Source organism: Suricata suricatta, chromosome 8 (assembly GCF_006229205.1).
Source record: "Suricata suricatta isolate VVHF042 chromosome 8, meerkat_22Aug2017_6uvM2_HiC, whole genome shotgun sequence".
Classification (NCBI taxonomy): Eukaryota; Metazoa; Chordata; class Mammalia; order Carnivora; family Herpestidae; genus Suricata; species Suricata suricatta.
In genome coordinates, this window is record NC_043707.1 from 82,377,013 (window position 1) to 82,404,957 (window position 27,945).

Here is a 27,945-nt window from a genome sequence, read left to right on the forward strand (position 1 = left end):
CCTCACTTCTTTTCTACCTCCTCTTCCTCCTCCTTCTTCTTGCTATTATAATAATGTTTCTGGACCTATTCGTACAGATATATTCTTATGAACATGTGCGTATACATCTGCTGGATATATTTTAATAATACTTTTTAATGTTTATTTATGAGAGAGAACATAGTGGGGGAGGGGCAGAGAGAGGGAAATACAGAATCCAAAACAGGCTCCGTGCTGAGCTGTCAGCACAGAGCCTGATTCAGGGCTCAAACTCATGAACTTGAGATCATGAAAGAGCCAAACTTATCACTCAGCTGACTGAGCCACCCAGGTGCTCCTACTGGATATATATGAAAAATAAAATACTTTAAAGGTAGAATTGTTAACATTGGCCTTCAAAACCATTGTGAAATATTATACTCCACAGCCTTGTATGATGTGATGATGACTTTGGTGGTAAGTATTTCATGGATTGTTCATTGAACTCTATTTTGAAGGCAGATATAAATGTTAGTAACACTAACATCTTGGTACTAATATAACCATTCAGTTCTAGACTAAATGTTTGTGTCTAAATAATTTTAAGGGCTAAAGCCTGGTGTGATGGTATTTGGAGATGGTCCCCTTGGTAGCTTAAGAGGATGGTGCCCCCATGATCGCATTAGTGCTTTTGAAAAACAGGAAGTCACTAAAGGCCTCTCTTGCTCTACCATGTGAACAAGAGGTAGCCATCTGCAAACCAGGAGGAGGGCTCCCGCCAGACATTGAACCTGACAGCATCTTGATCTTGGACTTTCTAGCCTCCAGAATGATAAGAAATAAATGTGTGTTGTTTAAGCCATACATTCTATGGTATTTTGTTATAGTAGCCTGCACTGACTATGACACATTCTACTGCCCTTAAGTTATTTTGTTTTTCAAAGAAGTAACTACAACCCATTCTCCCCTCCAGTTCCATTTACCGGTAATTTGGAGTTATTTCAGTATTTTCCCAGAGGAACTCAATTTTTAGTACAATGTCTTTTATTTATAGTATATCAAGGATTTGTCAGCTTTTTGGGGACTTCTCACTATTTTATGTGTAACAAGCTACTCTAAAACAAGATGGCTTAAAACAACCATTTATGATTTATTTCAAGATTAGAGTCAGCAGAACACCATTCTCATTATCCGTGGTAGGCTTAGCTGGGATTGCCTGGGCTTATTCATGTGTCTGGAGCCAGTTGCTTCAGCAGGTGGGGGGCTGGCTGGATTAAGACAGCTCAGCTGAGACTGTCTCTCTACTTGTGTCGTCCCTCATTATTCCACGGGCTAGTCGGGAAGGCAGAGTTCCAACAGCAAAAGGGGAAGTGCTTAAACCTGTTGAGTCCTGAGTGTCACACTACATTGTTTCCTCTACCTTTGATCAACAAGACTAAGTTGTGAGACTAGTTCAAATTTAAGGGGTGGGGAATAGGGGAATAGATGCCAACTCTTGATAAGATGAGCCTCAAAAAATGGAAGTCAACATGCAGTATTCTGTAGAATCTATCTATACTATTTCTATGATTTTAGTCTGCCTGCTACTTGTTGAAACAAATCCTCTCCATTCCACCTGCACTAGAGACCAGTGGAACACAGGCTTGACTTCCCTTCTCTTTGCTATTTAATGGGCCTTTTTTATAAATAGTTTTCAGATTTATAAATGCCTCTTTGTTTCATTAAAAATAGAAGTTTTGCTTCTGTTTCTTTCCCTTAGGTTGACAAAGCAACGAGAATCATCTTTACTATCTTCAAATTGAAAGTGGGTAGCAAGTTCTTAATACGGCTGAAAATAGTAAGTCCTCATTCCATCTTTATACTGTACCTATTTTCAAAAATGTTTGAGGTCAAATCAAGCCTATCGTTGAGAGTTTAAATTTAAATTCCAATCCCTTTTCTCATGTTGCCATCTTTGTATATAAGAAGCCGTGTTCAAAACAAGCTGTGTGAAACAAATTATCTCGCAATTCAATGTTATAGCTTGCATTGCCTTTTAGTGTCTTTAGAGAAAAAAAAATGAAGAAATATTTTATTGCATGTGTCACAGTTAGTGGAATATTTGGTTGCAATAACAGATAATAATTGTTTCACCCTTGTAATAGTTTAAGTAGAGGGCCATTCAAAATTGTAGGTTTATTCCGACTATCTTATTTCTTTGCTGTATTGAAGGGCATTCTTCTTTTTTATTTTTTAAGTTTATTTTTGAGAGAAAGAAAGAGAAGGAGGGAGGGAGGGAGAGAGAGAGTGTGAAAGATCACAAGTACAAACAGGGGAGGGGCAGAGAGAGAGAGAGAGAGGAGACAGAGAATCTGCTGACAGTGCAGAACCCTATGTGGGCCTTGAATTCATGAACTATTAGATCATGACCTGAGCCAAAATCAAGAATCAGATGCTTAACTGACAGAGCCACCCAGGTGCCCTGAAAGGGCATTATTCTTATTTGATGGTTTAAATTGAGTCACAGGACTGTCCATGAATATGTAATAGTTCACTGAAGAGTGTTATGGGACAGAGCTGGAAGTGCACGTATCATTTCTGTTCCTTTGTCATTATCTAGAACGTAATAATGTACCCCATTCAGTTGCAGGGAATTCTGAGACTAACTGGACATCTGTGTCCTAGCAATACTCCCTTACACAGGAAGGAAAGGTATTCCAGTTATTGTTGCTTCATTATAAAGCACTGTAAGCTTTGTGCACAGAACAGCATTTTATTATGGTCACTCATTCTGTAGATCATTAAAGCAGAAAGGATAAGCTCCAGAAAAAAATGATGTGTGTCCCACAATGTCTGAGGTTCCAGCAGCATGGACTAAAATGTATGGGGATGACTGGAGAGCGAGGCTGAGACGGCTGAGGCTAGAAGATCTATTTCCAGCATGGCTTCTCTGTCCCCTGTCCAGCACCTGCGCTAGGATGACTCAGGCTGGGATCTCATGGTACTCTCCACTGGAGTACCAACATGTGACCTGTTCATATCCTTTGGGCCTCTCACAGCATACCAGCCAGATTCCAGGAGGGAGTATTCTGAGAGCCTTTGTTGTAAGAGAACCAGCCAGAATCTACATGACCTTTTCTGACCTAGTATGAACAGCCATGCGGCATCACTTCCTCTATGTTCTGTTGGATACGGCAAGTCATAAGGATAACCCAGAGTCCATGGGAGAGAAATAAAACTCCACCACCTGTTTGAATTGTGGCGAAGTCATGCTGTAGCAGAGAATGTGCAATGGAACATATTGTGAACAACATTAGAAAAATACATTGCCACACAAAACAGTAGACTTTTGCAAATGACACGTAAACTCAACCACAGTCTACATTTAAAGACAAGTAAGCAGAATATACAACACAGCCAATTGAAGTAAACAGCCAGCACATCAGAAACTCACACAAGTTGAAGCATATTATTCTTCCTTGTAACCTACATTCCCTTTGAAAAACTCACCCAAAAGCAACATGCACTTTTCAAGTTTTCTTGCCTTTACTCATGCAGTCTCTCAGTTTGAAGTTATCTCCCCTCCATTATTTATTGAAATCCTTCAGAAGAGACTTAAATACTATCTCCTCAGAAAAGCTGTCACTAACAGTGATCTCTCCAACAGCAATTACTCAGTCTCTCTCTGATTGCCACAGTACAGTATTTCAGCTTCTCTTTAGCACTTACTCTATCCTACTTTTACTATGATCACATATTTAGAGATACAATTTCTCCATTAGTCTGTGTAATCCTCCAGAGATACATCTTATCTGTGTTCACTTTTGTTTTCTCACAAGGCTTTGATTACAGCAGGCTGCTTTATTAATCACCATAATGAATTGAGTTGCAAATGGTCCTAAGTTAAATAAGCATATATATTTTATGTGTTAATCCATTAGTAGGCCTACCTCTAATTTATGTGATCTCTTGTATGACTGGAGAAGGTTAGAAGTGGACAGAATGAAGCAAACGGAGGAAGATTTTGGAAAAAGGAGGGGATTCAATCTTGATATTTCAGCATATTCTAAAGAGGGGAAATATGCATTTTTCCCTTTGGTCCAATCAGTTCCAATATGAGTAAAAGCAATATTCTGTAAAAGCTTCCTTATTGTTCCTATTCAATCCTGACTTAGTGATTAGAAAGCTAATAGCTTCTTAGCCACATCTGGAAATTCCAGAAGAATTAAATCTTTATTCTCATTCGATTCTTAGGCTCTCAGATGCTATGGTGTTTACTTACAGTTTTGATTCTGGCTTTAAATACAACAATCCACATCAAAGGCCAAGGCCTCTGTTAACATCCCTTCCCTCTGGAACCCCGTTGAGGCTTTACTTTGCCTTGTGAATCATAGCCCAAATGTTCATTCTTTCCTTCAGGTTGATTTAATAGATCTTCCCCCATTACTGTCTGTCAGACTGTGGCTACATCTGGCTAACATGGAGTTGCAACTGCTTTGGGTTAATGTCACCCTGGAGTCAGGATGAACCGAGCTCAGATAGAAGCCTCAACCTTCTTTGTTAATTTTATTTCCACCACTCTGTCTGTGGTCCCCTGAACATAGCTAATTATCGGAACTTTTCTTCCTCTCTAAGCTAGGGATAAATGCATTCATTCATCTCTCAGGGGTATTGAGTGGTTTAACTAGGACTCTAAGGGATATAAAAAATGTAATTCGATGCTATATTAGGTGTTGTTAGCAACATATTACTAATTCCGTGAGTCATCCTATTCTACCACACAACTTAGCTATTCCTTGCTTTGACAATATTTTTTCACGCCCACATTACATTCAATTTTGGAATCGTCATGCCTGTTCACTACTCTTGAGCAAATAGTGATCATGTGTTGTGTTTCCTATTCTTCAGTTTATGACTTAGATGATTCTCCTAACATAAAACATTTTAACTCTTATTCATCCCAGCTACGTTGTAAAATCAGTTTTTCAACCAAACTTTTGACAAAAATGAATTGCTGATTTTAGAAAAAATCTGCAAAAGTTATGCTTATACATTTTTTAAATAAAAAGATCCATTTCTTTGATAACCTATAAATTATAAGCATCCTATAGTTAAGTGTTGAAAATATATTCTGGGTTTGATAAATCCTTAAGTAGGCACTATTCTTTTCTATGTGTTAAATGTAGCCTTTTTTTTCATAGCAGAGTCTGTGCTTGACTCTCCTTTTCTTTAATTTCTGTCCTTTTCATTCCTCATGATTTGCCTTGGGACCTGAGTAAATATAATCATGTTTTATAGATTCTGAGAATCACATCTAAAATGAGGATGCATCTTACAATCACTGATATTTTACAGCTGCTGTTGATCAGATGACAGCTGTGGCACGGTGTGTTAACTTGATGGTATTTGTCATACTGTCATTTCATAAGTAGGGTTTGTATATTTCTCACAATAACTTGTTTGGAGTTTAGTTGACATTTCAGATAGCTCTAAGAAGTTTGCTCTATGACTCAGTATTTTAACAAAGGTTATTTTGTATACTGAAAGTTCCAGGAAGAATACCATGTGACATTAATTTGATATGGTTGAAAGAACTATTTGTCTTTAGAGAAATGACCACAATATTACATTTTCTTGCAAATTAACAGACAAATGTTTTTTAATACCTAATGGGAAAAAATGTGTGTCCCAATGCATCTCCTTTTATTTTTAATTTAATTTTTAACTCAGATAACATTGTATCAATTTTAGGTATACAACAAAATGATTTGGTATGTGTATATATTGCAATACGATTACCACGAGTTTGGATAACATTCATTACCATCCATATTTATAATTTACTTTTGCTTGTGATAAGAACTTTTAAGATCTACTCTCTTAACCATTTTCGAATATAAAGCACAGCATCATTAACTATAGTCACTATTTGTACATTATACCCTCAAGACTTATATTCGGAAGTTTATACCTTTTGAGTGTCTTTACCCATGTTGTCGACTCTCCATCCCTGACTCTGGTAACTACCAATCTCTTTTCTGTAGCTATGGGTGCATATTTATTATTGTTTCTGTTGTGCTCGCTTGTTTTTCAGATTCTACATAGATGTGAGATCATACTCACTTGTGTGACAGTGAAATTGTCTGACTTATTTTACTTAGCATTATGCCCTTCAGTTAATCTGTGTTACCAAAAATGATAGGGTTTACTTTTTTTATGGCGAATAATATTCCATTGTATCTATACTACATCTTCTTTATCTAGTCTCCTTTGAATGGAAGCTTAGGTTGCTTTTATTCTTGGCCATTGTTAATAATGCTACAGTGAACATGAGGGTGTACATATGTCTTTGAGAATGATTTTATTCCCCACAGATAAATACTCAGAAGTGGAATGACTGGATCATATGGGAGTTCTATTTGTAATTTTTGAGGAACCTCCATGCCGTTTTCCATAGTAAATAAACCAATTTACATTCTCACCAACACTGCACAAGTTCTTTTTTTTCCACATACTTGCCAATAGTTGTTATTTCTGTATTTTTTGTATTGTTTTGCTCCTTTTTAAGGGTTTTTTTGATAATAGGTATAGGTGATATCTCATTGTAGTTTTGGTTTTCATTTCCCTGATGATTAATGCTAGACACCTTTTTGTGACCATTTGGTCATTCATATGTCTTCTTGGAAACATGTCTATTCAGATCCTCTGCCCATTTTTAATTGGGTTATTTTTTGTGTTGAGTTGTATGAGTTCTTTACATATCTTGGATGTGTATCAAGATATATTTTATCAAGACTATCAGATATATAGCTTATAAATATATTCCCCATTCTATAGGTTGCCTTCCACTGATGATTTCCTATGCTGTGCAAAAGCTTTTCAGTTTTAGTTGATTTTTTAAAATAGTTTATTACCAAGTTTGTTTTCATATAACACCCAGTGCTCTATAAATAGATGAGGCTGTGTTACTTTCTTTAGTGGGATACATGCAAAAAGATCATCCACCATGTATTAAGCAAAGTTTCAAGGCAGGAGAAATCAACAATCCCATGGAGCAGATGAAAAGTTTCAAAACAACACGAGACTGGTATGATCAATTTATGCATTGTACAGGCTATGTTGATATGGCCTCCTATTACGCTTTGTCAGGAACTTCCTGTTGACTTTAAACAAAACTGTTTAACTTCTAGTGACATACAATTCAGTGAGAAAGATGGTGAAATATTGTGTGTCATAGTTCAGTGTTTCTTTCTTAGAAGTGCATAAAATAGTGACATCTTACATTAGATACCATCCAGTTTTAAATAATTATAGTAATAAAATTATACTGATAAATATATAAAAAAGAAATTAAAGGAAGATTTTTATAAAGCTATTTTTAAGGTACCATTTTTATTGGTTTTTTTTGCTTTCTAATTTTCAATAATAAGGCACCATTACTATGTGTTATCACCTAAGGCTCTGTGCTCATCACTTGTATTCATTATCTCTTATAATTTGTTTCTGTTCAGTAAGGTGAATATTACTATATACATTTTATGGATTAAAAATTGAAGGCTTGGAGAAGACCTATAGCTTGGCAGAACCAGAGTGAGGACCAAAACTTGTGCTCGTGTTGTATTTTCTCTCAATCAATTCATTAATGATTCAAGAAAGTATTTCTCGTATCCTCCTACCTGAAAGCCTACCAATAATAGGCATATTTACAGAAATCTAGTTTCCAGACTTTACTGAATGTGTTGCTTTAGGTCTTCAACTGTTGAGTCTAATTGATTGCTATGCTGGTAAACTCCCTGTTTGCTTTCAGATCCATGCTCACCTTCTCACTGCTTTCCTTTAGATTACAAAACCCAATATTTACCAGTTTCATTTCCCTTTGATTTCCAGGGAAGCTGTGGCAGAAGGCTAGGGGTGTGTGATGAGGGGGAAACCCTGATATTTATTCCCCTCTCTACTTGTTCAGGCAGCAGGGTGTTCCTCCACACCTCCAGCACTAGCTTCCCAGCCTGGCTCTGGGCTCTGATAATACCATCTCCTTCCTTGTCCTTTTGGCTCTAAGGATGTAGCTCTTTCCTGATACTGCTAATCTTTGTGTTGTCTTAATGTCCTTGATTCATTTCTCAGCTTTTCTATCTCTTGTATAACCAGTTTCTTCTATTAGATTATCTGTTTGAAAGATCTAGAGTTATTTCAATGAAAAAAAAATTAACTGACTTAATACATTTACTAAAGACTTTCATTAAAAGACAGCATTGGACAGCATTCTTGTCATTGGATCTACTTTGTCTAGATTACTACTGAACATATATTCAAAGAGAAAAGATGACAATTTAGCTTCCTGTATCTGTAACTAATTTCCTGAGCCATGGGAACCTTAGCACTTTTCTTTCTTCCTTTCTTTCTGCTTTTCTCTCTTTCATTTTTACATACAGAAAACTGCCTCTTCATATATCTAGATATGTAATGAAAAAATATGATTATTCATACTTTTAAAGTCTTAGTTTTGTAAATTATATTTTCAAGAAGTGTGTCCATTTTATTAGCATTTTCAAGCTTATAAAATTATGTAAAATATCCTATTAACTTTTAGTATCTCTAAGATCTATAGTGATAGACCTTAACTTTTGAAGTTGGTAACTTATGTCCTCTTTCTTTTTTCTTGATTAAACTTTCTGAGTATCTGTGGTTGATTATCTTTCAGTCAAACAAATATATTTTAAGTTTATTTATTTTGAGAGAGAGAGAGAAAGAGCACGATCAGGGGAGATGTGGAGAGAAGGAGAGACAGATTCCCAGTCAGGCTCTAGTTGTCAGCACAGAGCAGAAAGCAGGATTTGACCCCATGAACCCTGGCAATCATGACCTGAACCAAGGTCAAGAGTGGAATGACCAAACCAGTGCCCTCAATCAAGTTTTGACTGATTTCTATTTTATAATGTATTTTTATTTTATTTCCTGTATTCTATTTTATTTGGGCTTAATTTACTTTGCTAATTTCTTAATGGCTACTGATTTTAAGCCTTCCCTCTTTTCAAATATGTACATTTTAGGCTATAAATACTCATACACATAGATTTATCACATCTGTCAAATTTATATATAACATATATTTTATTATTTTTCATTAAAATATTGTGAAATTTCCTTATCACTTCTTTGAGTCATGTTTTTCGGTTCTGTTTAATTTGAAAATAGGGACTGTCTAGCTGTCCTTTGGTTATAGACTTCTGGCTTACAGCCACAGATTCAGAGACTCTAGAATTCCATTAAGGCTTTCTTAATTAACATGAATATAGTAAAGTTTTTTTGTGTATATTTGAAATAATATGCATGTTTTTCTTTTGCAGTGTATTTTCTCTATGTATCAATTAGATCAAATTTGCTAGTTGCCCTTTATACCAGATCTTCTCTATGCTCCTAATTTTTTTGTGTGCTCATGAGAGAGTTATGTTAGAGTCTCCCATTATGTTTCTTTTTATTCCAATAATTTTATTTGCTTTATAGTTACGGTTTTGGATGTATAGTGATTTTGACATGTTATCTCTTCATCTTTTATTTCTACTTCCCACATCTTTTCTTCCTATTTAATTTATAATAATTCTAATCTGATGAAGTCATCTCTTTATGTATCTTCTTTTCATTAGTAAGATATGATTGTATACTACTCAGAGGGCCTCAAGAGCTTACATGCTTTTTCCTCTGCTGATGTCTAGTTTTATGGTACATCAGCCTTCATTTTGTTTCTGTAGTTGATTATGTGACTTTGCCTTTGCACTGCATAATCACGTTTCTCCCATTGCTCATGGCCCTGTATTGACTTTATTCTCGTACTTGCAACACTCTTTTGATCACTTATCTCTTACCTATAGGCAACTCAGTGTTATCCTTTGAAAATATCAGAACTTATGAAAACCCCCATTCCTGCCCCACAGATCTCAGACTAGGTTAGGTATCCTTTGTTTGAAATCTTCTGACTCTCTGTAGTCTTCTACTAGATCACTATTAAAGTTGTAACTTTATCGATCCATTTGATTGAAGGTCCAGAAACATATTCCTCTTTTGCTTATCAACATCTGTTATAGTACTTGATACATAATAAAATAATATTAGTAGTAACAATATTTTATGGGATGCCTGGGTGGCTCAGTTGGTTAAGTGTCCAACTTTGGCTCAGGTCACGATCTTGTGTTTGGTGAGTTTGAGCCCCACATCAGGCTCTTTGCTGTCAGCAACGTGCAGCCTGCTTGGGATCCTTTGTCTTCCTCTATCTCTCTCTGCCCCTCCTGTGTGTGTTCACATACTTGTGTGCAGTCTCTCTCACCCAAAAATAAATAAATATAAAAATTAATTCTTTAAAAAATAGTAATAATATTTTACTTCTTATATATTTCAAAAATATAATATTTATTTTACATGTGTTGCCTTAATTTTTCTTCACAATGATTTTATAGAGTAAGATATTAGTATCTTAATTTTATGATGAAAAAACTAAGGCATAGAGAGATTAAGTAATACTTCCAATATTGCAACATAGAAAGTGGTGAAGCTAGGGTATGATATAGTGTGTTTGACACTAGAGTTTGAGGTTTTAAAGGTCACACAGTGCCCCTTGCATAAGAGATCTGCAAAGAAATGAACACCTCAATTCTTTTGTTGGCATATATAACTTAGCATCTCCTCTTCAACAGTCATTAATTGTAACCTACTGTATGCTAGGAAGATACTCAAGCAGAATTAGGATTTATATCATCATTTCCTGCCCTACTTATCTTGCCTTTGTATTATCTTTGTTTCATTTGATTTTCAAAATATACTTCCGCTACAGATGAGGAAGTTGAGGTTTATAGGGTCACTGTGACATCCCTATACAAAAGTAGGAGATAACAGAGTAAAGGCTCACTTTCCATGTCAGCTTATTTTGAGTTTCATCATTATTTAACTACTCTATGAATCATCCAGGTTAGTAGATATCTTATTCCAAGTACTTAGAGTGCCTGTTCAAATAGTTTCCCAGATGCCACCCCAGACCTATTAAATCAAAATCTCCTGGGTGGAATACTAGAAACTATATTTCCTGTAACAGTCCCCAAGTGAACCTTCCCCAGTTTGGTAATCACAGCTTAACGTCTCTATCCTAAGAGTAATAAAGCACAATAGAACACACAACTGATATTCTTAGCATCTCAAAGCATTCTTAGACTAGCATTCTATATGAGTCACATTTTGTTTCTCTTCTTAAATAATAAATCGACAAAATAAAAATAATAGACAAAAAATTTTTATAACATCTAGAAGCTTAGTTTCTTGTATTTCAATTTTTATGTGATTTTATAAAGTTGACTTTTTAGACCAAAATTATGACTACTTTCTTTAGACACATTCTTATCATGGTAATACATTGTTTCTTATAAACTCCTGATAGTTATAGTTGAGAAGAAATGTTATGTTTGCAAATGCAGAAGTTACCTTAAATCTTCCTCATTAAGATTAGGTGTCTTCTAGTTGACTCCTTTGCCCCAAATCTAGGTAGTTTTATTCTTAAGTTTTCACAAAGAAGAACTGTTGGAATATAACAATTTTAAAATGGTATCATGTTGCTTTCTTTGAATCACTGTCATTTTTGTTGTTGCATGTATTTTATGACATTATAATCTGCTTATAGTTTCAGTATTTCAAATGTATCTATTGGTAATATAATTCTAAGCCATTAAAAGACATAAATATGTCCATTTACTTAGAAAATAGAAGCATGTCTAGTCAGTGTTGTTTTGTTAAGACAAACACTTTTTGTTTCAATACTCAAACAAAATAGTCAGTGAGTACTTAAGTCTAGGTAAATTTTGCTTTCTTAACACAAAAGAGTGATATATGTGTAGAGATAACAAAGACTCAGAAGAATATAATTTTCTATGTATAAAGTTTACAATAAATGCATTATGGAAATGTCTCCTCACATATCACAGAAAAATTCCATATAACTTTAATTTTTAAAATATTAATTATCAGAAAGACACATTAAAGATTCAATACAAAGTCTATGTGCTAATATTAGCACTTGGATATGTTATAAGATACACATTTATAGACTTCAGGGGGAAAAAGTTAGAAACACCATAATGAATTCATTACTTTAGTCAATATTGCATGTCCTGGAGCAGGAAAGAACATTTTAACAAAGACTTTTAAGATTTAAAATTGCATATAAATGATAATTATTTTCATGGTCACACTAATCAAGACTAGATTAGCATGGTCATTAGAATAAAATGTGACCGGAACAGAAAATTATTCTAAAAGTCGTCATTTGTACCTAGGTACTTTTCTCTTTTTCTCTTGGTTCTTACCATCTCCCAGGTGAGGGATTGTGCTAATTGCATCCTGGAGGTCATTTATTCTCAAAGTCTGAGCATTGCTGGTGGGTTTTTTTTTTTTTCTTGACCCTGAGTACCTCATTTTTAGCAGGGATTGAAGGATAATAGGAAGGTTTTCCCGAGGTTAGAATCAGTAATAGATATAAAGAGAAAACTGATTTCAGGTGAAGTGGCTGTATCATATATGAGGACAATTTTGTTCTGCTTCTGATAGTTCTCTGTCTTTTAGTAACTCTGTAAATATATATATATATATATATATATATATATATATAAAATATTGGCCCAGAAATGAACAGCCTTTCCATGATATGTTGCATTGGGCAAGAGATGTATGGTTTTGAAGTTTCCACTGGGCTCTAGAGACCTGTAATTCTATGGCTTGTTCTCAAAGAGCACAAGTAGCCCCAGGCATCTCTCAGAGGGAAATGTTGAGAGTACGGCTGTCCTGTAAGATCCTCTAGAAGAAACTGGGTTTAGAACCAGATGAACTGCTTCTTGGGCCCTTCAATAAAAATAGAAGGCTCCCTTTGTGGTTGCGTGTCTACTTGAAGGAACATGCCTCATATTCCACTAGCTAAGAATAGTTGTAGAATAATTAACTGTTCCTACCCTTCTTTCTCTATTGCTTTTCCCTCTTTCCTTTTATCCTTCCTTCTATCATTTTTCTCTTTCTTTAATTCTAATTAGCAGCTGTAATTCTTTTTTTTTTATTAATATAGTGTGAGAATATGCCTTAGGATTTCATGGTATATTTTCACAGTTAGTGCTTCCCTACCAAAGAGTATACATTCTTTCTTTAATGCAGATATAATTTAAACCCTTCCTGTCATCAGATCCTTAGGTCATTGCTCCTATTACATGGTCAGTTACCAACATATAGCATTCAATTAAGAAGGCACAAAACACTTTCCAATAAGACACCATGTGATTTGTTGTGAGTCAAACAAATGGATTTCAAAGTGGATGCTGCTGATTGACCTAGATATCTTTGCTTCCTGCTTTGGCCATGATAAGCTCTTTTTGGTTCCAGTGCCTCATTCCTGGCAAATGCTAGAACTACAGACTTACACTTACCTGGCATTTGATCTGTTTTATTTTTTTCAAAAGTGTAGTTTTTCACTCATACTAGGACAGTGGGGGCTTTGAATAACTTCTTGGCAGTACTGCCTCTCTCATATTTAACTTCTTTCATGTTACTAGATGTTTTTGATCCATGCTTAGCATTTATCACTTTAATTAATCCACTCTCTACAGTAGCATCCATGTTGACTGAAATGATTTCTAACAATGTTTTGTTGATACTTGTAACCACTGAATGAGAATATAGATGCTGTTGCATATGTCAGTATTTCCTTATCTATGTGGCTTACATTTTAAGTTTGAGATCACCCTCCAACATCATCTCCTCAGTTCAATTTTAATTGGAGCTGTATTTTGCCTCTCTGATAAGGTCAGTTTTGCTTGTTCACTTCTTGACAAGACTATGTTTAAGGGATTTAAAAAAAAGCACTCTTTGTTACTATGAACTGCTGCAGAATATAGCTTTGCCTTATAAAACAGATGATGAGGTTCAGAATACTTGAAACTGAAAGAGTGTGGCTGAGCTTGATCCAAGGGAATTGCCCCTGGAAGTTCAGGTGACCTTGAAGTTAAGATAGAGAGGCTCATAGCCCAAAATGTCGATGGTGACAGTTAAATTTTTCTACATAATGCTATGCTAATATTATGTGATATAGTACCGAAACTCAAGAAACAAGCATAATGCTCCCCTTAAAAGCTTTATGCCTTATTGTTTTCTATATAAGACTTTTCATTATCTAGACAAGAAAATGAATTTCTCCATGGCGATTTTTTCCCTTTCCAATAAAAAAATGACCTTCATTTTGTATGACCTGCTTGATGTTACTGTAGTGCTTGAAAATACCACTACTTCCTTTCCAGAGAAAAGGTCAATTACTCACAACATCCTCCTTTCTTTTAAATGTCTTTCAGACTATGTTTATACAGCAAAAAGTCAAGTGGAGATTTAGTTTACCTGGTTTATTGAGTTGATATTCAGGTGGCCAAAAAAAGATAATTCATAGTCTAATTTTGCTTATTTTGATCAGCTTCACTTATATGTTAACTATCCTATATATTTCTGTTTATTTATGTGCTTTCATTCTTTTGCTATCCACATGAAATTTGGGAATTCTGGTCACAAACTATCTTTCATTCTTTCTTGTACTTTTCCATTACATCTCTCAAGTTTCCATATGTGCGTGGGTCTGTTTCTGTTAGCCCTTTCAATCTAGTAGTTGTTATCACTGTGCTGACACCATGATTTATAATAGTTTTATAATAAGTCTTTATATCTTACACAGAAAGATCCTCACACTGTCCTTCTTTAGCAGTGTTGTGGCTAGGCTTGATCCTTTGTTCTTCATATCCAATAAAAATGTTGAAACTAACATATTTATGAATAAATTTAACTGAGAAGATGAAAGATCTCTGCTCTGAAAACACAAGGCATTGTTGAAAGGAAACTGAAGAAGACACAATAAATGAAAAAGTGTCCTGTGTTCATGGATTGGGAAAAGTCATGTTGTTAAAATGTCAATGCTACCAAAGCCATCTATAGATTCAATTCAATCCCTATCAAGAATCCAATGGCATTTTTTTATAGAAGTAGAAAAAAACCACTCCCCAAATTTATATAGAACTATAAAAGACCCTGAATAGCCAAAGAAATCCTGTGAAAGCAGAACAAAGCAGGAGGGTAGGTGGTATTATATTCCCTAGTTTCAAGCTAAACTATACTTATTGAAATAGTATGGAATAAAAACAGACAAATAGACCAATGGAACAGAATTAGGAGCCCAGAAACAAACCCAGAAATATAGGGGTAACTAATATTTGACAAGAGAGACAAGAATACTTGGAGAAACGAGTTATCTCAGTAATGGTGCTGGGATAATTAGATACTCACATGAAATAGAATGAAATTAGACCTATATTTTACATCATTCACAAACATAAACTAAAAATGGGTTAAAGACTTAATTGTAAGACCTGAGTGCATGAAACTCCTAGAAGAAAACAGGAACAAAGCTCCTTGACATGAATCTTGGTAATAATTTTTTAGCTATGTTGTATAAAGCATAAGCAACAAAAACAAAAATAAACAAGTGGAATTACATCAAACTAAACAACTTCTCCATGCCAGAAGAAACCATCAACAAAATGAAGAGAAAACCTATGAAGTAAGAAAAGATATTTGCAAAACATATATCTGATAAGGGGTTAATATTCAAAATATATAAAGAACTAACACAACTCAATAGCAAAATAAATCAATAAAATAAAAATTGAATGAGCAAAGGAGCTGAACAGACATTTCTCCAAGGAAAATATATGAAAGACAAAACAAGCACATGAAAAGATTTTTAACATCACTAATCATTAGGAAATACAAAACAAACAAACAAACAAACAAACAAAAACAACACAGTGAGATATCATCTCATGCCTGGACTGCTAGAATGGCCATCACTTAAAAGACAGGAGATAGCAAATACTGGTGTAGATGTAGAAAAAAGGAAACCCTTGTGCACTGTTGGATTGTAGATGGGTCCGGCTACTGTAGAAAGCTATATAAAGTATCCTTAAAAATTAAAAATAGAATTACCATCTGATCCAGCAATTTCATTTCTGGAAATATAGCAAAAGACAATGAAAATACTAACCTGAAAAAATATCTGTACCCCTATGTTCATGACAGCATTATTTACAATATCCAAGAGATGGAAATAGCCTAAGGGTACCTCATGGATGAATGGATAATGATGTTTCATTGAGTGTGTGTGTGTGTGTGTGTGTGTGTGTATACATGTGTGTGTATATATGCATGCATGCATACATACACATATACACACATGTGTATATGTATACACTCACACGTGACTCATGTTATTGTGGTTTGCTTTATTCCATTTTCCAGACACTGCATTTTTTAAAAACAATGTGGCAACCTTGCATCAAATAAGCCTATTGTATCATTTGTTCAATAGCATTTACTCACTTCATGTCTCTATGTTACATTCTGGCAACTTGTACATACTTCAAACTTTTGCCTTATTATATTTGTTATGATGATCTGTGATCTATGATTATGACTTCCTGAAAGCTTTGATGATGATTAACATTTCTTAGCAAAAGTTTTTAATTAAAAATATATGTATTCATAGACAAAATGCTATTGCACACTTAATAGACTATAGTATAGTGTAAAGATAATTTTTATATTCACTGGGATACCAAACACTTCATTTGATTCACATTATTGCAATGATATGGAGCTGAATATGTGATATCTCTAGGATATAACCGTATAGTAGAATATGACTCAGCCACAAAAACAAACCAAACACACACACACACACACACACACACACACACACACACACACAAAACAAAAAGCAAAAAGCAAAAAACAAAAAACAAAACAAGGAAACCTTACATTGCAACATGGATGGATCTTGAAAGCACTATGCTACTTGAAATAAATCAGACAAAGACAAATACTGTATGATTTCACTTTATGTGGAATCTAAATTTTTTTTATAAAGCACTCCTATAGAAAAAGAAAATCAGACTATGGTTACCAGAGTGGAGGGTGGAAAGGGGAATTAGAAGAAGGTGGTTAAAAAGTACAAACTTTCAGTTGTAAGAGTACTAGGGATGTAATGTACACCACAATGACTATAGTTATCATTACTGTACAATATATAGGAAAGCTGTTATGAAAGTAAATCTTAAGAGTTCTTCCTCATCACAAGGAAAATTTTGTTTTTCCTTTTTTTCCTTTCTTCTCTTTTTATTATATCTATATGAGAACATGGATGTTAGCTAAACATATTGCAATAATCATTTTACAACATATGCAAATCTAACCATAAGTAGAAAATTGTGACAAGCATGCTGAAAATAATCTGAGTTAGATTGATTCATTAATTTGTATCTCTTCTTTCTTCTTCCCTTATCACCTTCATGAATTAGCTAATTTGACACGGTTTTGTAAGATGAAGCAAATTATTCTTTTGTCCCTCATGGAATATTTTTTTTCACGCAGTGGTTTATACAGGGTTTATCCATGATCCTGAGGCAAGCAGTGGGTTGGAAACAGAAGACCTGCCTTATACCTGAAATGGTGACATTGCCTCCATTTTCAGTTAGACTGTCACTAACAGCACAATATTAAGTAGGCTTGGCCTTTTCTCAACAAGCTTATACCCTGAATCATTCCTAATTATTCTACATTTTGGCATTTTGATCTTCTAGTAGCGGCAATGTCTTTTAAGGGCCCTAATGGAAGACAAACCAAAGAGAGAACTCTACTCATAAATTCTTAGTAATGGATACTTGAATCTGCTGAATGAATTCAGGGATGGAGTGAGTCAAAGGAGTCTAGTTGAATAATTCTTGTTGATATATATATTACTTGCAATATGTCAGGTAGTAACACTTTACATTTATTGTTATTTAGTCTTTACAACATCCATGAGGTAGATACTAGTATCTTCTCCATTTTACAGATGAGACAACCAAGTCATAACAAAGAAAAGGATTTGTTCAAGGTCATTCAGCTAGTATGTGATAAAGCCAAGACTCTGACAGAGGCACTTCAGCTCCAGAGTCCTCCTCATCTTGAGTTATACAATAAGAACCATTCTTACCATATCTTATAAAGATGCATTTCTTTTCTGAAATTCACAGGTGTCCCACTTAGGTTTAGCTTCTTAAAAAAAAGTCAACATATTGTATTTAAAAACCTGAATCTCTAAGTGATACCTATCAGTCACAATAGTCTTTGCTCACACTTCAGGAAAACAGTTAACTCAGTGATGTAGAGGTGGAAAAAGTCTTCTCAACTCTCTTAGGATCCTGGATGAGTCTGAAAATTAAACTCACAAAGACAGATTAGCAGAAGAAAAGCATACACACTTGAGTGTTTTATGGTCAGTTTGATGAAAAGGAGACAATGGTTAAGAAATAAGATAGGTCAAGGAGTAAGAGGTAAGTATAGTAAACTGGGGACAACTTAAGAAGTCCTGTTTGGATTCTTGTCCATGTCCCTTTGTCTTCAGAGGTAAAGATGCTCCTTGCCTCTGGGTATAGGGAAGACACCTCTTACAGGAGGCTTTTATAACCTGTTTCTGGACAGAAGGGTGAAGGGAGGGTCACTCTGAGTGGCTTTCCTGTTTCTGCTGTTTTTCTCAAATTCCTTCAGTTTAGCATAGTCAATAGACCAAGGGGCATCTTTTGGAATAGTATAAGAATTCAATAAAATGAAAATAAAATTGTCTATTTTGACCTTAATATGTAAAAATTTACAGAAGGTTAAATTTGTATATAAATTTGATTTAAAATGAGATACTTAATTTTTAGTGAGATGTATTGTTATTTTTTTAGTGTTTCTAAGTTCTCAGTCTTTTCTTTAAAGCTTTCCACAAGACTCATTCTCTGAAACAGCAATGACTGATCTGTTCTCTAAAATTTATCTTTTCTTTGCAAATTGGTGTTAAAAGCAACTAGTGAGAGAGTTTTCAATAACTGTCCTTGGACACCAAGTCTATTCATCCTAGAAAATCTCCATTAGAGAAAGGGACCATAACTAGAGCTCATAGGTTATAAATTGGCTGTCAGAACAGATATTCTATACATCCATTGAAGCTCTGTAATGTTTCATAGAAAACTACAGAAACAGCTATCCACTCACTTGGTGTCAGGCATAAAATATCTGCTATCTTAGGAAAAAGAGGCAGCTTTATTTTCACTTATTTGAGGAATTAATTTGTTAACATAATATATATTCAAAGGTGTTTTTTAAAAGAGAGAGGTAGGGACACAACATCTCAAGAGGTTTTGTTCTTTGTGGTTTCTGGCTTCTCAGTTTCTTCCTTCAAAACATTCATAGCTTCGCTTGTCTGTCAGATATTTATTTTTCTAAACTTTGAAAAGTTAAAGAAAAAAAAGGCCAACTGCAGTTTAAGTACACATGGCATAGGCACTTGTAGAAATCTGTGGTTGCTTGGCAACCAGAGGGTGCCTATTTGGAGAGCTCAGAGAAGTACACAATGTGACTTCAGAATGGATGAAGGGCAGCGGGAGGCACTGAGTCGGCTGAAATGATTCAGAACATGGAAACAATATTCAAATAATATACATCTCTAAATGTGATTATTCCCAAATGATAATAATGTTGCTGCTCAGCTCCCCTCTGTAGATATAATAAGAACCAGAGAGCTACAGACACAGTAGAATCTTAGCTTTTGAGTTTAACTTCTATGACTATGCCATGTACAGTCAGTTTTGTGGCAACAGTACTGAAATAGCAAGTTAATGACCAGAGTACTTATCTCTGCTTCCTCGGTCAATTGACATGTCAGTTAAAGAGATTTGATTTTTGAAAAGTCTCACCATCCTTAATAAAGATCAGCAATCATTAGAATTAACCACATGCTGATTTAATCAACATATAGCTTTGTTAATTACTAGTTCTTTCTCCATGTCCATCTGTTTTTAAGATTTTAGTGAACCTGCACCAGATGTTCATGTAAATATAATAAGCTGTTGCCATGTAAATATAACATTTTCAAGTGTGTTGTGTAACAGCCTTTCAATTTATGCATGCTGTTGTCTGTATTTTGTCTTTACTGGCTTAAATACAAAACTGATAACTTTGTTAAAAGCCCCATTAGGCACAGTTTTGACTTGAAGTTCTGTGTGTGTGTGTGTGTGTGTGTGTGTGTTTTATTGGTTGCTACTTAGTTATTGTAAATTGTGTTAGGTGTTCAGATCCTTAAGATGTAGCAAAGCATTTGTCAGGGTGTTCTGGGAAAGGCAGCATAAAAGTGAGATAGAACTATTCCATTTTCACTTAATTCAATAGTGTAATAAAATAACTACCAAATTCACAGTAAATATGATCCATTCATCTTGCATGGTGAAATTGTAAAGTGATTCATGTATGTAGATGCTTCAGGTTTGTGACTTAAGATCACCTCAGCCTCCAGTCTCGAAAACTCAATTGATGAAGTAGAGGGCAGACACAAGGCATTTTCACATTTCTATATAAGAGATCACTGGAATTGATCAAACTCAAGGATGATGGAATTGGTCAGTAGAAAGACTGTAAGAATCAAATTAAAATGTATTTGGACTTTTTGAAGACGATAGTTCATTTTAAAATACATCCCTGTACAATAAGCTGCAAAGAGTGTTTCAGTATCTGTTTTATTGCAACAAAAATATTTGAACTCACGTGGTTATGGATATAGCAATCAACGAGAATCTAAATCACAATGTTAACATTGAAAAGGAATTCAATTTAAGGAGGTTCAGATCAAAGGCAAATTGTAAAATGAGCATTAATCCTTAAGACTGTTCACATTCTACCTGAATTTAAGAGGTCGATAAATCCACTAACAAAGTTTGCTGGCAGAATATTTTCCAGATGACCAAAGGAAACAGATCTGTGGAATTTCAGCAAGAAAACCAGCTTTAATGAACTAAAAAAATAAATTTAAAAGGAAAATAAGATACACTGTGTGAAAAGAGGGTGCTGTCTGTCTGTGACATCATAGGAAGGAACAAAGCAGATCACACTGATGTTCTTGACAGTATCTCTCAAGCAAACTATAAATCAGAATGCCCAGTGTTATGAGCCCAGAATGAGAATTTAATTATACACAAAGAGAAGATGAAAACTCTTGAATAAATGCATCATTACACAGTTTCCGTCACTTTATTATCCATTTTGTTTAATTTTAAATGGGTGATATAGTTACATGGTTCTAAGCTTATACGACAATATATGTAGTATAATTCACTCATCATATTTCTATTTTTATCCCATCTTCCCGATTCTCAAGTGCTCCCTCCATGTTATCATTGTTCTTTGTTTTCTAAATATCTTTCCTACTTTAGTTGTGTGTATAACAAACACATTTGAATGAATATTTCTTATGCCGCCACCAAAGATGATCACACTCTCCTGGACCTTATGAGTATTATATTACCTGACACATCTAGGCTAAGGAAACATTGAAGATAGAATTTAGGACACAAACTTTAAAATAGAGAGAGTATTCTGGTGGGCCCAGTATAAGGAAATGGACCCTAAGAAACAGAGGAGGAAGGCAGAAGAGCTACCAAAGAGATGCAACCAGGGACTTGACCTGCCATTGCTGGCTTTGATTATCGAGCCAGTGGGCCATGAGCCTAGAAAGCCATCAGCTTCTAGAATCTGGGAATGGCTGTCAGATGACAGTCAGTAAGTAAACAGTCCTTTAAATGTAAGCAGTTGAATTCTACCAACAACCTGAATCAGCAAGAAAACAGACACTCCTTGTGAGCCTCCAGAGAGGAACAGAGCCTGCTGACTTTGATTTTAGTCAAGTGAGACCCATGTCAGATTTCAGACGGGTAAAACAATAACTTTTGTGTTGTGTTAAGCTGCTCAATTTGTGTTGATATTTTATGGTAAAAATAGAAAACCAATGCATCCCCATTTCTTGCACAAGCACCTTTTCTCACTTAAAAATAGATCTTGGGGGTCTTCCTATATCAGTATTCAGAAATATCATCCTTCCATAAATATATTTTTCTTATTTAATAGCTTCATAGGATTTCATTTTTGGTATCTGTCTTACTTTATTTAACTAGCTATCTGTTATGAATATTTATATGGTTTCCAAACTTCTGCTTTACAGATAATGCTGCAATAAATAATGTGATACATGTGTCAGATACCTATGAAGTAAATTGTCAGAAGTGGAATTACTGAGTCGGAAAGTACATATATTTATAATTTTGATATATATTCCAATATTATATATCCTCCACTCCATAAAAGTTGTGCCAATATGAACTTTCACCAGTAATGTAGGAAACTGCTAGTTCTTAGGGCACCTGGGTGTCTTAGTCGGTTAAGTGTCCAACTTCAGCTCAAGTCATGATTTCATGGTTTATGAGTTTGAGCCTCGTATAGCACTTTGTGCTGCTCAGAGCCTGGAGCCTGCTTTGGATTCCATAGAATCTCCTTCTTCTCTGCCCCTGCCCCCACTCATTCTCTCTCTCTCTCTCTCTCTGTCTCTGTCTCTCCCAAAAATAAATTTTAAGAAAACATTAAAAGAAGGTTAAGAAAATAAATCCCAAGTTTGTTAAAGAAAATTAAAAAAAAGAAAAGGCTAGTTATCAAATTTAGATAATTTTGCCAATAAAGAAAATGAGTAATTGTATCTCCTACACTTCAAATATGAATTTCTCACAATGAGTGAAATTACAGCATTTTTTTCTCACGTGGGGGATAAATTATAGTTATCCTAATTATTGTAGCAATTTCTACATTTCCTACCATTTTCTTCACTTCTCTCTCTATTTTGACTTGTAGTTTTTAGATTACCCCTTATTTTGTTAGCCCTAATGGTATATATTAAATATCTCTCAGTTTCATGGAAAGTGGAAGATACAGTGTTTTGTTTGGTTCTGTTTCATTGTGATCTCTTTATTGCTTTTATAATATTTTCAGAAGAAGGGGAAAGATACTAGTTGTCAATTGTGGTAGGCAGCTCTGAGATGATCCCTAATATCCCTGTCTCCTAATATTCACACACTTCTGTAAGTATGGGCTGGACTTAACTGTCTTATAAAGAGAATATTGCATAAATGATGGGTTGTCACTTCCAAGGATATGTTATAAAATATTATGATTCTGTCTTGAGCTTTCTCTCTCTCTGTCTTGTTTTCTCTTCCCTCCCCCTCTCAGTCTTTGTCTGTCTGTCTGTCTTTCTCTCTCTCTGATCACTCACTTTTGGGATACCAGCTCCCTTATTGTGAAGTAGCACTGTGAAGAGTCACATATAAGTATGGAAGTGGATCTCCTAAGCCCTGACAATAGCAGTGTGAATAAGCTTGGAAGTATGTCCTTCCCCAGTCAAACCTTGAGATAGAATGCAGCCCTGGCTGAATATTTGATTATAGCCTCATTAGAGAGTTTGTCTGAGTCAGAGCCATCTACTTGCACTGTTATTGAATTGCTGAACCACAACAACTGCAAGATAATAAATGTTCTTTGATTTAAGCTGTTAAATTTTAGGGTAGTTTGTTATACAGCAATAGATAACATCAATCAGTGCTTTTCATACAGCTAACTTCCAATTTACCATTACAGAGACCAAGAATAAATTCTAGTATGGCTTGGAATTGAAAGTGAAACAGAAAACATGCAAATTATTAAAGAGAAAGAAGCTACAATAACATAAATTTAGGTACTAAAGTTGTAGCATAATTTACAAGTTACTCAAATTACAGTAAAAATCTTTTTTAATTGTAGAAATCTATCCCTTTTATAAGAATCATCATATTATTGAATCTGTTAATACCAAATCCGATTTAGGAAAATGAATGGAGGGTAGAATGATAGGTTCCCAAATGCATTATTTTCCTCTTCTAGTTCATTCTTGAGGACTTTCTTCGTTTATGACAACTCAAATGAATGGATATAGGTGGAGAGTAATTTTTTTCAGTGTTTATGACCACAAAACTCCAAGAGTTTTCTTAAATATATGATGTAAACACCTGAAATTAATTATAGCATATGAAATTTCCATTATCTTAATTGAAATCATAGCTTGGAAAGAGGAGGCATTACAATTCATCTTAAAAAATTTTTTTTTAATGTTTTATTTATTTTTGAGACAGAGAGATTCAGAGCATGAGTGGGGAGGGGTAGAGAGAGGGGGGTACAGAATCAGAAGCAGGCTCCAGGCTCTGAGCTGTCAGCACAGAGCCCGACGTGGGGCTCGAGCCCACGAACATGAGATCATGACCTGAGCCGAAGCTGGAGGCTTAACCGACTGAGCCACCCAGGCACCCTACAATTCATCTTTTAAACTTTAATTCTTGAGCAAATGACATAAGAACAATTCAGAATTTAAATCAAGGTCTACCACTAGGAATAAGCAGAGGCCTGACAGAAACCAAATCAGATGAACAGCTTTATCAAGTTTTAAAATATCTTATTGGCTAATATTATATCCTCTATAATCATAACCATAGTGGGGCTAGTTTTCTATGGGCAACCCAAAAATATTTCTATACAGTGTCTCCATTTCTTACTATTAGTGACTTGAAAGCAAATACCATGTATTTTTGATATAATTTTTCACTTTGTAATAATCTTAGGTTTACAGAAAATTGTAAGGGTAGCACAGAGTTCCCATATATCTCCCACTAGTTTACTTATTATTAACATCTAACATTAGTATGGTACATTTGTAACAATTGATGAACAAATCTTGGTATAAGATTATTAACTAAAGCTGTCACAGATGTTTCAGTTTCTCAGCCTTCTCTCATTTTTAATAACTTTGGCATACTTTAGGAGCACATGTAAGAGAAAATGGAAATGGAATATTTCCCAGTTTACACTCTTAGACCACCAAGACCAAGATTCTTGAGGGATAGGGTGGAAGGTGAGCATCCTCAAAGTTTGTATGAATTGATCGTTAGTCTTAAGGGGTTTTAGAGAAGTGGACAGAGCACAATGCAGAAACAAGTGAGAGGTTTGGAGTAGAGAGTGGGAAAGTGATTTTAAAAGATCATCTTCAGGTTTTCAGTGTCAAAACGTAAGTCGACATCTAGAATTTTGACGTTATTTTACAAAGTATGTGAAGTACTTTATCCCTTATCCAGCTCCACTCTAGACAAATTTTAGATGGCTTTCCCTTTCAATTTGGTTATTTTCTTTAAAACCTTTTTCATTGACTTTTGACGATTATCTCTGAACAATTAGATATCTTAATTATTAAAAAATAAGAACATGAACAATGATAATGAAAATAATAACAACAAAAGTAAGGTACAGAGGAAGAGTCCCTTAAAAAGGGATTAGTGGTAAGAAACAAGAAAGCCTTCAATACAATAGTATAAGGGGGGATCTTTCTGGTTTATTTTTCTCAAGTTTATTATAAGACTGTTAGAATATATAATTCCACATGTATGTTTTTTTTCTGAAAAAGTAGATTAATAAACCATGCCAACTATCTCAGTGGAGTAAGGTAGTTGTTGCCTGGTAAAGCAACATAGTGAAGGGATATAGGGTAGTGGAGATGGGCTTTGCTTTCAGTGAGAAGAAAGAGGTTTATTTTATGGAAGCAAGTAAAAAGGAAACAGTGAGATCCCTAGAACTTAGTCCTCTTTTATCATCTTTGGTGAAAATGAACAGGGCACTAAAAATTGAGACACTTCATTGACCTCCTCTGTTTTTACTCACACTACTTCCAATACCACCTGAGAAGTTTTCTTTTTTCCTCTTGACACCAAATACAGGTGTGTTTTCCAACATCACTTCTCCAACTCTCTGAACCAACTGGATGTCAAATGATTCAATTCAATTCTTATATTATCTCCTGGAATTAGCCTTAGATCCCAATTCTTAGAGAGCTCAGTGCTAGAAGAGTGCCCCATACAGATGTCAATTACTAGTCCTGGGCTCCCACTACTTGTAACTGATGGGTAGAGATTGTGGGTTCCCACAGCTCCCACTCACAACCTAGAGAACTCAGAAAAATACTTAACCTACGTTTTCTGGCTTACTTTAGAGAATACAGCTCAGGAACAGTCAAATAAAAGAGATACTTAGGTACTATGTGGGGTGGGGGAAAGAGGAACAAGCCAGTACACAGAGCTTTCCTGACCCTTGGGGGTGAACTACTTTCCCAGCACCTTGATAGATACACCCGTTAGTCTCACCTTACCAACCTGGAGGTTGGAAGATAAGGATGAAAGATCCAGGCTCTTAATCAGGCTTGGTCTTTTTGGTGATCAGGTTCCATCTTAAAGCTATCTAGGGTCCCTGCAGAGTCATTTCACCTGAATACTAGAAAATAAAGACTCTCCTATTACAGTTCTTACTATGAAATTCCAATTGTATTTGGAACTTTGTGCCAGTATCCAGGGATAAAGACCAAACATCTTTCTATGACATATGGATGGCATTAGGCAATGTAATTGAATCATTTAGGATAACACCAAAAGTCTATCTCTCTGTCTTGACTTCATATTTAGAATCTTATGTTTTCTTGATGTTTTTCTCCTTTTAGGAAGAAAGGTTTGCATCATTAAATCTCATCTAAAATCTTAGTGCATATACTTTTTCAACAAACTGATTCTATTCCACTTCATTGTTGTTAAGTTGAGCTGGCAAAAGTGAAGAAGTAATCTAGTAGGTACTTGGATCTTTATTTCTGATTATGTTCATAGTAAACACGGATTAGTTATTGTTTTGTTTGTTTTTTACTTCCAGAGTGTATACTTCAAGAAAGATGTGTTTAGGATGAGATTTCCCCTTCTATAGACCTAGGAAGCAGTCCTAAATTAGTAAAAACTCTATGTATTATGACTGAGCATGACAAGTTCACATAGGTAAAGTAGGCACCTGTTTACATGGTAAAAATAACACAGAGCATTGAAATTAAATCCCAACCAAGGGTTATTTTTTTCTCTTTTTTATTTGTTGAGAGAAGAAAGTGCATGCACACACATGGAGAAGTGGCAGAGAGAGGGGGAAGAATCCAAGTAGTCTGCACTGTCAGCACAGAGCCTGACAGTGGGGCTCAAACCCACAAACTGTGAGATCACAACCTGAGCGAAAGTCAAAAGTGAGATGCTTAACCAACTGAACCATTTAGGGACCCAAATAAGGATTATTATTTCAAAATTCATTTTATCATATTGGAGTCCTTGAGAAGAAATTACTTCTTTAACCTTACCTAACCAGTTATGAGAACATAATTTGCTGTGCTAAGATCTACAGCTTCTTCCCAGATGTTTGAAAATTTATGAACAAGCACAGTAAGGAAACTTGCACAAATCAACGAACAAGTTAGGCAGATTTCAACATCCTGGAAAAGAACTTGAAGTATATGAGTTGACATTATGCTGAGAGATCACTTTAAAATGAGGAAAATCATGAATTTTACTTGATGCTGGAAATGTTAAAGCAGGCCTGTCTGAACTACTGTGTCCTATGTAAGCAAGTTTCAATATCTGAATTCTCATGTGTGGTGTATTGTGTTCATCTAAAATGAGCTAAGTTAGGATTTGTTTAGTAGTTCTGGAGGACTCACAGGTTTTCCTGGACCATCCATCTTAATGAGGCTTTGAGCTCCAGGAACTCCTGAGGCCACAGAAGTAATCACTTGGAACTCAGTGACACACCTATTATTCACTGGCTGGAATGAGAATGCCATTATTCTATGTAAGTTGAGGAATACCTTATGTCCCTACTGATCAGTGTCTTCATTACTATTTGAGAACTCTGCCTTTATTTATGTATCTTAAGTCTTATTCAACCTTAAGAAATAACCAGTAGAAAAATCCCAACAGCTATAATTGACATTTATACTCTTTGCCATTTATAATTGCTCCTAAATGTGATACTCAGTTTATAAGTTCATGGTAGACAATAAAACTAGAATAATGTAGACCAGGGATCAAAAACTGGTAATCAAAGGTGATTTATATATTGGGTTGTTTAATGTTTTTTTTAAAAATTTTGAATACTTTTTCAAAGATCATGCTGTCTTCTATT

At 34.9% G+C, this 27,945-nt stretch overlaps 1 long non-coding RNA gene across 1 annotated transcript; it reads right to left on the reverse strand.

Annotated features, from left to right (window-relative positions):
- LOC115299880 lies at positions 1 to 27,551 on the reverse strand. Its single transcript, XR_003912395.1, has 3 exons — positions 27,482 to 27,551; positions 11,404 to 11,496; positions 1 to 65 (listed from the first exon to the last, which is right to left on the reverse strand). It is a non-coding gene; the product is annotated as an uncharacterized LOC115299880 (long non-coding RNA).
- Between the last annotated feature and the right edge of the window lie 394 nt (positions 27,552 to 27,945).